The sequence below is a fragment of the Vombatus ursinus genome, unplaced genomic scaffold (genome assembly GCF_900497805.2).
Source record: "Vombatus ursinus unplaced genomic scaffold, bare-nosed wombat genome assembly UNPS02014818.1, whole genome shotgun sequence".
Classification (NCBI taxonomy): domain Eukaryota; kingdom Metazoa; phylum Chordata; class Mammalia; order Diprotodontia; family Vombatidae; genus Vombatus; species Vombatus ursinus.
In genome coordinates this window covers 47,340,454-47,353,825 of record NW_020954596.1, presented here as the reverse complement: position 1 = coordinate 47,353,825, position 13,372 = coordinate 47,340,454, and positions in this window count along the sequence as shown.

The window sequence follows — 13,372 nt, the reverse complement described above, 5'->3', positions numbered from 1 at the left end:
TCCAAAGTCTCCACTAAGGGGCAGCTAGGTGGCACAGTGGATAGAGCCCTGGCCCTGGAGTCAGGAGGACCAGAGTTCAAAATCCAGCCTCCAAACAGACATTTGACACTTACTTAAGCAACCCTGGGCAAGTCACTTAACCCCAATTGCCTAAAAAAAAGAGAAAAGGCAAAGTCTCCACTAAGAAAGAGGTACAAGGTTTACCTTACTTTATGTGATAAGTGTTTCTTCCTGAACAGTTGGGATTCAATTTCATATCATAATTTTCAAGGTTGTAATTAGCAAAATACTTTATAAACCTTAAAGCAATGACTCTACAAATCTAGGTAGTGATGTTTTAAATGCATTGAGAACTCACAATTTAGAAGTATCCTGGTCTTTTTTCTTTTTTGCAAAGAGAAGACTCTTTTTGTATTGCAGTCACTCTCTAATTTATCTATTTTATAGGTTTTGATTTTTGTATGTTGGGTTTACTTAAAGGGAGATACACCCAGACTACTTTGGTGGGTGTGTAAAATTCTTTTTCTCAGCAACCATATATTATTCTTTATCCCCTTCAGGCTACCTAAGTAGGCGTGCTCTGGGATCTCAATGGGTGTGGCAATGGGTGGGGTGGAGGTCAAACCACCTCTTTAAATCTGCTCACACAGAGGTCCAGCATTTGGTAAAAACTCTGGCTAGGAAAATAATCCTCTTAACAGCCTCACACATAATAAGGATGGAAAATTCAGTGTTTAGACTTCTATTAAGTTAAATGAGCCAAATATTTATTAAACACCTACAAGGTACAATATGCTATGTTAGGCACTAGTGATACGGAGATGAAAAAATAACAGCTCTTTCTTTTAGGAGTTAAAATCTATATATGAAATATAGTTAGGTCCCAATTGTTGCAAATAATGAATCCCATGAAAGTAGTTCTCACACAATTTGAAAAGTCAAACATGGTCATTCCATCTAGTCCAATGGAAATATACAGTGCTTATTTGAGTAATGAAACCACTGCATCCAGATTCATTACTGGGACTAATCAGGATTTTGCTGTAACTACAAATTAGAACGTGATCAAGTGATTAAGAGAGGCCAAAACGTCTGTCTGGAGACATTGAAGGAATGAGGGAAGTCACTTTTAGCTGGGGAAGCTATGAGAAGGCATCATGGAGATGGATATAATTGTTCTAGGCCTAAGGAGAGAAGGACTTCCACCAGCAGAACTGGAGGGACTAGTGAGGAATTTAGTTTCAGGAATTGGGCATAACAATACACAGAATTGGGAGTGTCAGAAGTCTGAGAACACTAGTTAGCCTTGATTATTTGATGCCTAGAACCTATGAAGAGTAATAATAGTGTGAAATAAGATTAAATCAGTAAAGTCACATTTTAGAGGGCCTTAAACATCATGCTAAAGTTTGAATTATACTCAGTAAATAATGGGGAGCCAATGAAAGTCTTTGAGGAGAGGCATGCTGTGGTCAGATTTGTAAATTAAAACAATGATTTTGGCATGAAGGATTAATTGAAGTGGGTAAGGGTGATGGGGTGATGTGACCTGGACCCTGAATTTTCCCATACGTTTCAACAACCCAGTCCCTGGCTCTAGCCTAAGGCATATGGCTCACCTTGATTTCTCAATTAGTTTACTTGATATTCCTTAATCCCATCTTGACTCTTTAATCCATTGCCCAGGCTACTTACCATTCCTTAATCCCACCAAGATCTTTTCACTGACTCTTTTTCCTTTTTTTTGTATACAGGCATCAGTCCCATCCTTTGCAGATTCACTAGGAATTCTGCCCACTCCTCCAGGCCTTACAATAGCAAAGATTCACTTAGAATCTAGCCCACTACTACTGGCGTCACAAATAAACCTCACCACTTTGACTGAAGAAGGCTTGAGTGGTCACATTCTTTTGAGGCAGACTCCTGTAACCTTACATTTTGGGATTCCCAGAGTCCCAAAACACAATATGGGGATGACTTGAAGTAAAAAGACCAGTTACAAGGCTATTCTGGACATCCTACAGCATGGACAATTAAATCACTCTTACCTGGCCTACAGACACCTTTGTCTTTGCTGCCCTTTGCCAACATAAAAGGGCAGCTAGGTGGCACAGTGGATAGAGTGCCAAGGCTGGCATCAGCAAGATTCATCTTACTGAGTTCAAATCCAGCCTCAGACACTTGCTAGCTCTGTGACCTGGGCAAGTCACTTAACCCTATTTGCCTCAGTTTCCTCATCTGTAAAAATGAGCTAGAGAAGGAAACAGCAAACCACTCCAGTATCTTTGACGAGTCAGACACGACTGACCAACAACAGCTTACATGAAAGACCAGCCATAACCACAGTGAACAGAAGTACCTATTTGGAATTTTTAAAAAAGTTAACATCAAAGACCAAAAGAAATCAGATAAACCATGTGAGAACAGGGACTGTGACTTTAGTATCTTTCCAGGTCAGTATCTAGTACATGCTGGACAGTTAGTCATGCTAATCATAACATCTCTGGAATTAGGATGCTAAATCTATCAAGAAATAGTAGGCCACTCAGATCCTTTTCACCACATTCTTCACCAGCCACTGTCCTTGCTGATATGACCACGTTGGCTCACCCTATTCCAAAATCTCAGAAACTCTCAATTAACTCCAGGAAAAAAGACAGATTCCTCCTTCTGGCATTTAAAACTCTATAATCCGTATCCTTTCTCCCTTTCCCACTCTTCTTATTATGCCCCTTCATTTATTCTCTGTTCTAATCAAACTGGCCTACTAGCTTTACCCCAGATATGCCATTCCAGCTTCTGTCTCTGTGACAGTACAAGCTGTTCCCCATATCTGGCATGCCCTTCCTCCTCTCCTCTCCCCATAGATTCCCTAGCCTCCTTCAAAGTTCAGCCAGGTGCCACCTCCTGCACAAGGCCTCTCTTAATCATCTGCACCACATTCAATCCCAAGCCCAATGTCATTATCCTTTTTGATCTGCTTGAGTCAGCACGCTCCACTCAAAAATCTCTTTGACCCCTCCATCCCCCACCAAGTTATTAGTACTTTCTTTCTCTTGAAATGTCTTCAAATTACTTTTAATATACTTTGTATGGATTTACTTGTGCACATTCTATATATGACCAGTAGAATGTAAGTTCCTTGAAGGGAGCAGCTATTTAATTTTTTCTCTCTAGTGCCTAATTAATAACAACTATCATTTAGATAAGGAGGCAGGTGGCTCAGTGGATAGAGTGCTGGGTCTGGAGCTAGGAAGACCTGAGCTCAAATCCATCTTCTGACATTCACTAGCTGTGTGACCCTGGGCAAGCCACTTAACCCTGTTTGCCTCAGTTTCCTCATATGTAAAATGAGCTAGAGAAGGAAATGGGGAACCAGTCCAGTATCTTTGCCAAGAAAACCCCAAATGGGGTCATGAAGAGTTAGACACCACTGAATGACTGAACAACAACATATAAATAGGCAGTTAGATGGCTCAGTGGACAGAGTGTTGGGCCTGGAGTCAGGAAGACCTGAGTTTAAATCTGCCCTCTGATACTTAATAGCTGTATGACCCTGGGCAAGTCACTTAACCTGTTTGCCTTAGTCCACTGGAGAAGGAAATGGCAAACCACTCCAGTATCTTTGCCAAGAAAACCCCTGGACAGCATTGGCATGCTATGGTCCACAATGTCCCAAAGAGTCAGATTATGACCAAATGAATGAAAAACAGCATTCATATAACACTTTAAGGTTTACAAAGTGCTTTACAAATATTATCTTATTTGATTCTCACAACAACCCTGGGAAGTAGGTGCTATTATCGGGCCCATTGAACAAATGAAGAAAGAAATGGAAGCAAGCACTTGTTATAAGACTTGCCCAGGATCCTACAGCTAGTAATTTGAACTCAGGTCTTCCTGACCCCAGACCTATCATTCTATTCATTTTACCACCTAAGTTGCCTGAATTAACAAATTGTTCATTTGATTAACAAGTGCTTGTTGAATTTAATTTCAATGACCATTTTTCAGAATTAGAGCTAGTAAAAATTAGTCTGAACAAAGCAACAAATCTATTTCCCCATGAATACAGTGAAGTGGAACCCTGGGAAACACAAAACTAGGGAACATGAGGAAAAGAGAGCTTTCTTTAGTAACTAGAGGCATCCAGCGTGTTTTTAGCAGTTTGAATGAATTGGTCGCTTTGTCCTGAGAGACAAATGGAAGGAAGTGGTGACATTTAGCAGACCACCTAGAAGTGGGTTTCCCTGTGGTGCCTGCCAATTGTGGTATGCTGGCTCTGCAGGAAGTGTCCTGCAGGCATGTTCATAGTTAGAGCCCACACGTGCAGGCCACACCCTGCCCCACCCTCCACCTCTTCCCCAGGGCTTACCTGGCCTCTTTCCCCACCTGCCCCTCCTAGTTACGCCCTTGCCTCTGACTAAAGCCAGAAAATATATCACACTATCAGATAACTACACCACAAGAGACTATGGAATCCAAGTCATGGAAAAAGATAAAAAAAGGCCCTAGGAAGGGATGGGAGTGGCAGTAGGGAGGAGGGGGCCCCTCCCCTAGTATCTGAGATCAGTGAGATCAAATACTTTTAAGAGTAGGGTGCATGGTAGGGTCATTGCTGAGGAAATCCACCCCTGAATGGTATGTGGCTCTGGCTTATTGTCCTTTGAGCCCAGGGTAAAAATGAATTAGAATTTATAAGCCCCATCGTTATTACCAGACATATTTTTCAGGTAACTTCTGGGACTCTAGGAGTCTATTGCTAATAGCTAAGGAGGAAAATGTCCCAGGAAGAAAACATTTAAAGTCCAACTAATTTGAATGACTATCCCAAAACCAACAGGCAATCTCCATATGAGTGTGTGAGATGGTGTGCCAAGAATGCAACTTGGCATCCTGGATATTGGGCTGGACTTTGGATCAGGAGACACCTGGTTACAAATCTACCTCGGACACCTATTAGGTGTGTGATCCAGAGTAAGTTAACTTCTCTGAACTACAATGTCTTCATCTGTAAAATGGGAACAATTAATACCTGTAGGACTTAGTTCACAGACTTGTCATGAGGGTCAAATGAGAAAACCTAAGTAAGGTGATTGCTAAACTTTAAAGAGCTTTTAAAAATGTCAGCTATTATGTAAAGTGCTTTATAAACTTTAAAGGGCTTTTAAAAAGTCAGCTATTATTATCCTCAGCCACACCAACAACAATCATCTTTGGTTAAAAGGGCATGGATTTAGGAAGTATACTGAGGATCTAGAATGATACTTGAAGAGGCTATATTCATGTTAATTTACTACTACTTGGGCAGTTAGATGATACAGTGAATAGGATGGTGGGCCTAGCATCATCTTCCTGTCTCATCTTCCTAAGTTCAAATCTTACTAGCTGTGTGACCCTGGGCAAGTCACTTAACCCTGTTTGCCTCAGTCTCCTCAATTGTAAAATGAGCTGGAGATGGAAATGGCAAACCAGTACAATTATCTTTGCCAAGAAAACCCCAAATGGGGTCACAAAAAGTCATTCATGACTCAACAACAACAACAAACCTTTATGTAAGGCTTTACAATTCACAAAATGCTTTCTTCACACTAATTTTGTTAGGCAGGGAGTGAGAATATTATTATCCTCAATTTATAAATAAGGACACAGGTTGAGAGATGCCAAAAGGCTTACCTAGCATATATAGCTAAGTAAGTGGAAGAGTTGAAACTTGAACCCAGATCTTCTTTCCATCATACCCTAGAGCCTCTCGAGTTGGCCTATCAGAGACTTTGGAAATTTTTTTCCAGGAGAGAAAACAACAGTCTTGATCCAATGTCATGACATCCAATGTCATGACATCAAGGGTACTCAACTGGTTGTGTTGCAGATGGCTTAGTTTACTGGAGGCATCTGACCTAAGGTCAGGACCAAAAGATAAAGTACATGACTTCAGGCCCTTACCTTAGGGTTGGCCTACAAGGTCAGAGTTCCTCCCTGCAGCTGCCCCTGATCCAGATGATCTGGTCCAACAGGTCAAAATTATTTTTGTTTTCAGCCTCGCCCAGTGCCCTGCCTCAAAAAGCTGAGTGTGAGGTTTGAACTAGAGCCAGGAGAGCAGGACTTTCTTTTGGAAACCAGGGGCAGAATCAAAAACCTGAAAGGAATAAGAGGAACTTTCCATTGGGAGATGAGTCCCTTCTCCCAAGAGAATAGATAAGGGAGTTGGTGAATTATCTATAAATCAGACAGTTTCTAATCTGACTAGGTTTTTAAATCAAATCCACATTGAATAAGCAAAACTCATCTGAAATGTAGGTTTCTAGAAAGACTTATAAGACCTGCCAGGCAGAAGAAAATGTTAAAACATGCTTTTTTTCCGACCTAAAATCCCTCCTTCTTGAAAAAGTACAGTGACAATTAATGAAGGGAACCCTGGATTTGAAATCTGAACACCTAGGCTTCAGAACTAGCTGTTACTTCATTACTTGTGTGACTTTATGCAGGTCCTTTAATATGTTGGGGGCTCTGTTTTATTATCAGTAAAATGACAGGTTAGTCTTAGGGGTTCTTAACCTTTGCTGTGTGAAGGACCCCTTTGATAATCTGGTGGAACTTATGAACCCTTTCTCAGAATAATGTTTTTAAATGCATAAAATAAAATACATATAATTACAAAGGAAATCAATTGCAGTGAAATATAGTTGTCAAAATATACATATGTATATATTTTTTAAAAACCAAGTTCATACACCCCAGGTTAAGGACCCCTGACAGCAATCTCTAGGGTCCCTTCTAACACTTAGTCCTGTATTCATAAGAATCCTAAAGCATTTCCTCACATAGGCTGGAGCCAATGTTAGATATTCAAGTAAATTAAGAATGGATGGGAAGGAGCCTCGCAGTTTCATGTGTATCATTTCTAGGTTCAGACCTACCCCCACCCCTTCAAACAATGCCTCAGAAAACAAGAAAGCCAGGGTATTAGTTTAGAAGTGTTCTCTATTTTAAGAATGCAAGAGAATATTTGAATGGTTCATTTAGAAAGTACATTCTAAGGAAATTTATGTTGATGTGTTTTGCTGAGTAAAAATGTTTTCAACTGCCCTCCCTTTTAAACTCTACTGATTTTGAGACAGGCCCTGGACAATTTATCTCCTTTCTTCTCCCAGCATGAATTGCTTCAAGTGCTTGGTTCGTTAACTATCAGGAGGCAGAAATCAATTGACTAGCATCCTGCTGGAGCCCTGGATGTCAGGAGAAGAAATTCAGGCCAACAGGGTGAGTGAGCCAGCAGCAGGTATCCCATCTGACAATGGGATAATCAGTCACAGGAAGCTATAATTTTGGTGATGACCTGTCTGTCGAGCTGTTCAGTTGAGGCAGTGATAGAGAGTACCTATCTGCCTAGCTGCTTTCAGGGTGCCACCTGATGACAGTCTGGGATGCTACAAGAATCAGGCCTCCTTTTCCTCCTGTTCCTTTGGCCACTAATCTCAGTATTACCTGTTCACTCCCACTCCATTTGCTGAGAAGAAAGAGGAGCTGAGAAGTATCATTCGGTCCATTACGATTACACATTGGGTCCAAGATACTGATCCTGGCTGGTCTGAGGGAGAGGAACTGGTCCTGCCGTTAAGGCAGGTAGGTGGCACAGTGGCTAGAGCACTGGGCCTGAAGTCAGGAAGACCTAAATTCAAATCTGACCTCAGACACTTTCTAGCTATGTGACAAGTCACAACTTCTTGCTGCCTCAGTTTCCTCAAATGTAAAAAAATGGAGATAATAATAGCACCTACCTCACAGGATTGTTGTGAATATTAAAATGAAACCATATTTGTAAAGCAGTTAGCACAGTCCTGACATTATATAGCAAATACTTAAGAATCTCTTGTTCCCTTTCCCAATAGAACCAGGAAGGCAGAGCTGGAAGTGGAATCTGACAGCAAAATTAGAATTAACCCCGGGCAAATGGGGATATCTAGGGAGGCTCCTTTGTCCAGAAAGGGGCCACTCCCTCCCCTGGAGCTGTGAGTTTCCAGGCTCCCAATCCCCTGAGGTGACTGGCCTGTGTATATCTCTCTAGGCACAACGGTACCCCCATGGCAGGATTGGCCTTTAAGACACCATGACCTCCTCATCCCCAGCAGACTATCCTCTACCTTGCCACATTCCTTTCACCTCGGACATCTCCCTGCTTTTGAGCCTTTGTTCCCTCCTTGCAATTGAATTTGCCCCAGGCATAGTGTCAGCTAGTTAAGACTTTGCACCATAAAATCTTGGCACCTAATACCAGGATAGTTTTCTGCAATATTACCTAAGCATGTGAACCTGAAGTTAGGTATACATACATTGCTCGGGCATGACCGGACTGAAAAGGACAGATCTGTTTAGAGAATTCCTGGGGTCCGTGTCTTGCAGCTAAGTTTAATGACAAGTTCAAAGAATTCACTTTCTAAATGGCTTATAATTTCTATCTTTAAAAGCCAGATAAGAAAATAAGTAACTCTAATGATAAGTATTAATAATCCAGTTCCAAGAATCCTGGCATTTTAGAGCTAAAAGGACCTCAGAAATCAATTCACACAAAAGTTGTTATTTTATAGATAAGAAAAGGAAGGCCCAAAGAAATTAGATGAGTTGCCCAAGGTCATACAGATAAGTAGTGGCTATACTAGTACAAGAATTTTGGTCCTGAATCCCAGTTCGGGGTGCTTCTGCTGCACCAGGAATTATAGCATTCTTCTTCAATTGAATGTTAAACAAATAATAATCATAGAACCTTAATAAATACTTGTTGAAAATGAATTGTTGTTAAATTACTACAGAGAGTGCAAATCCTATGGGCTGGTCACATTGTTTGAATGCCAAATGTATGTTTGCCTAAAAGACTATTTTATGGAGATCTCACTCAAGGCAGGCACTCACATGATGGTCAGAAGAAGTGATATGAGGGCACTCTCAAGGTCTCTCTGAAGAACTTTGGAATCAATTGAGAGCCATGGAGACACTGACAAAGACTGCCCCACATGGCTTGCCCACATCAAAGAAGGTACTGTCCTCTATGACCAAGCAGAATTGTAGCAGCTCAAAAGAAATGCAAGACGCACAAATAGGGACAGCTCCACTCCAAATGTTCATATGGACAAACTATATTTCTTAAAATTTATTTAGTATTTTATTTTTCCCCAATTACATGTAAAAAACATTTTTAACATTCATTTTTAAAACTTTGAGTTCCAAATTCTCTCCCTTCCTTCCTCCCCACCCCCCTCATTGAGAAAGCAAGCAATTCAATATAGGTTATACGTGTGTAGTCATGCAGAACATATTTCCATATTAGTCATGTTGGGAAAGAAAACATAAACCAAAAAAAAAAAAATCACCTCAAGAAAAATAAAGAAAGTAAAAAAAGTATGCTACAATCTGTATTCAGATACCATCAGTTCTTTGTCTGGGAATGGATAGCATTTTTTCATCATAAGCTCTTCAGAGTTGTCTTGGATCATTGTATTGCTGAGAATAGCTAAGTCATTCACAGCTGATCATCTTACAATATTGCTATTACTTTGTACACAATACATTTCACTTTGCATCAGCTCATGTAAGTCTTTCCAGGTCTTTCTAAGAGCATCCTGTTCATCACCTCTTATATAGATTTGTTCAGTCATTCCCCAACTGATGGGCATCCTTCCAATTTCCAACTTCCTGCCACCAGAAAAGAGTTGCTATAAATATTTTTGTACATATAAGTCCCTTTTCCTTTTTTTTTTTAATCTCTTTTTGGATACATACCTAGTAGTGGCACTGCTAGGTCAAAGGGTATGCATGGTTTTATAGCCCTTTGGGCATAGTCTAAATTCCTCTAAAGAATGGTTGGGTCAGCTCACAATTCCATCAATAGTGCATTAATGTTCCATTTTTCCCACATCCCCTCCAACATTTGTCATTCTTCTCTGACCTATTAGCCAATCTAATGGTTATGAGGTAGTACCTTAGAATTGTTTCAATTTGCATTCTTCCATTCATTATCGATTTAGAGCAACGTCTCATATGGCTATAGATAGCTTTGATTACTTCATCTGAAAACTGTTCATATCTCTTGATCATTTATCAATTGGGAAATGGCTCCTATTTTTATAAATTTGACCCACTTCTCTATATATTTGAGAAATAAGGCCTTTATCAGAGAAACTTGCTTCAAAATTTTTTTCACAGTTGCTGTTGCTAAATGTATTTCTCTCTATCCCATTCCCCCATCCCATTTATCCTATTCTCTCTCTCCTTTCACACTGTCTCTCCTCAAAAGTGTTTTCTTCTAACTACCCCCTCCCCCAATCTGCCCTCCCTTCTATCACCCCCCCACTTTTCTGTAGGGTAAGATAGATTTCTCTATCCAATTAAGGTTCACTCACTTACCTCCTACCTCCCCCATCTTTCCCTCCACTGTAAAGGCTTTTTCTTGCCTTGATTATGTGAGATAATTTACCCCATTCTACCCCTCCCTTTCCCTTTCTCCCAGTACATTCCTCTCTCTCATCCCTTAATTTTATTTTTTTAAATATCATCCCTTCATATTCAACTCACACCTGTGCCCTCTGTCTATATATATACTCCTTCTAACTTCCCTAATAATGAGAAACTTCTTTTTTTTGTTGTTGTTTTTGTTTTTTTTGACTAGGCAATGAGGTTAAGTGACTTGCCCAGGGTCACACAGCTAGTAAGTGTTATGTGTCTGAGGCCAGATTTGAACTTAGGTCCTCCTGAATCCAGGGCTGGTGCTCTATCCACTGCACCACCTAGCTGCCGCCTATAATGAGAAACTTCTTATGAGTTACAAGTATCATCTTCCCATGTAGGAATATAAATAATTTAACCTTATTAAATCTCTTATGATTTCCCTTTCCTGTTTACCTTTTTACACTTCTCTTGAGTATTGTATTTGAAAGTCAAATTTTCTATTCATCTCTGGTCTTTTCATCAAGAATACTTGAAACTGCTCTATTTTATTGACTATCCATTTTTCCCCTAAAGGATTATACTTAGTTTTGCTGGGTAAGTGATTCTTGGTTGTAATCCTAAATCATTTGCCTTCCAGAATATTATATTCCAAGCCCTCGGGTCCTTTAATGTAGAAACTGCTAAATCTTGGGTTATCCTGACTGTGGTTCCATCATACTTGAATTGTTTCTTTCTGGCTGCTTGTAATATTCTCTCCTTGACCTGGGAACTCTGGAATTAGGCTATAATATTCCTGGGAGTTTTCATTTAGGGATCTCTTTCAGGACCTGATCAGTGGATTCTTTCAGTTTCTATTTTACCCTCTGATTCTAGACATGTGGACTACTTGTGCCCAACCTGTGGTAGAGTCTTCTGACATCATATTGGGCTGATCAGTCATAGTCAGAAACACTGTACCTTGACCCCAACATAGTGTCATTTTGGTCCTCTTTGAGAACCAAGAAAAACAACCAACCAACCAAATATTTGCCCTGGAAGGACCTAAGAGGAAATCTAATCCAGCCTTCCACCCAAAGCAGGAATCTTCTTACCCAGTAACTACTTTAAAAAAACATTCTAAGGTCTTAGATTTTTTAAAACTGGAAGGAACCTTAAAGGCCATCTCATCTAACTCCATTTACAGCTGAGAAACTGGACACCCAGGAAGCTCAGTGACTGGCCCAAAGGCACATAGGTAGTAAGAAGCAGAGCAGGGATTTATACCCAGGTTTTTGACTCCAGATCTGGGCTCTTCCCACTACATGAGCTCTCCTCCTTTAATCCTTCATCTTTTAGGCTGGTTGTGGTGGTACATGCCTGTACTTCCTACTACTGAGGAAGATGAGGCTGGGTGGATTTGCTTGCATTCAAGAGTTCTGAGCTGCAATAGGTTTAAAGCCAACCAGAGATCTACACTGAAACCACCACCAACATGATGAGTCCCCAGGACCAGGGAACCATCAGGCTGCCTAAGGAGGAGTGAAGAGACACAGAGACACAAAGATCTTGAGCCAGTTAGCAATGGGGTGGGATCTATGAGCGGTCAATGTACTTCTAGCCTGGGACACCCACTCTCAAAAAAAAAAATCAAAAAACTTAATTCAGCCCCAGGGGAATCCACCTACTCTGATGATGACAACTCTTCAAGTTCTTAAAAACTCAGTTGTTTTTTCTGGCAATGGGAAAATCTAGCAGGCTGCTGTTCTGTGTTCATTCAGTGACTTTCTATATGCAAATACTATGAAATTCCCATGAAGGTACAAGGAAATGTTTATCATACTGATCTCTTTGGCCAGAGAGCCTGAATCAGCGTAACAAAGCACCTTACTCTATCTGTGATGAGTTTTTAGAGCCTTTTCTACTTGTCCATTATCAGACAATATTGTTTTTAAACTAGGTAGCTGACAAGAAATATGACCGTGGCTAGGTGGAACTTAAATAAATAAGAAATCTTACTAAGAGAATACACTCCTTTTATCCAATCAAAATAGAATTAATTTCCATCTAGGACTGTGTAGAAGATCCAAGCAACTGCCAACTCTTCCAAGAATTTATGGTGCATGGCTAAAAGGTAGTCATGCTGTTCAGCAATTTAACTACTTTACCATGAGGCTCACAAAACTGAGGATCTGGATCAATCAGCCTTTTTAATAGACTGGTTTATTTTTAAAAGCTGAACAAGAAAATGAGTTGCTCTTATGACTTTGGATTAGCCTATGAGGGTCATCCTCATGGAAAGTGCTCAAAGTTGCCATTCTTACATCTGAATAACCAAGTAGAAGCTTTGGGGAAAACTTGTTTCCAATTATGCGTGACTTGTCTTTGAGGGGCTTACACTACACGATGACAAAGAGTCCTCTTGTTGGCTTTGGAACTGGAAGGCTTGATGACTCAGTGAATATGCAAAAGGGAATGGCATGCCTGTCTCCATCTTTCTTTACAGTTTCAAATCAGGTTAGTACTATTTTGAGCCAGTTCTTGTGAGGGATGAGAGAAGGGTTGTTTGCCTCATCCCTGCTTTACTCAGGCCTTCATGTGTCCAGGAGCACATGAGAGGTAAAACACATGTTTTGCCTAAGCAGACCTGAGTCTGGGTTTGAGCTACCTCTTTTGTGTTTGTTCTGTCCTTTTCTTAGGTACACAAATACCTATCCCAAGATGGACATGTCCAAAATTGGAGGCTATCTGGTGAGTCTGAGAGATCCTGAGGTCCTGGATCTCATTGACTGGTGGTAGGGGAAAATTTTGCATTGAAAAATTTGGATACTGAGAAGAGAATTGGCTCAAGCCTGACTTTTTTTTTTTTTTTTTTTTTTTTACTACCAGGCATATACTAGGAGTTGTTTGGGTAGTGCAAAGCTGAGGTGACCTGGGAAATGCCTTATTAGCA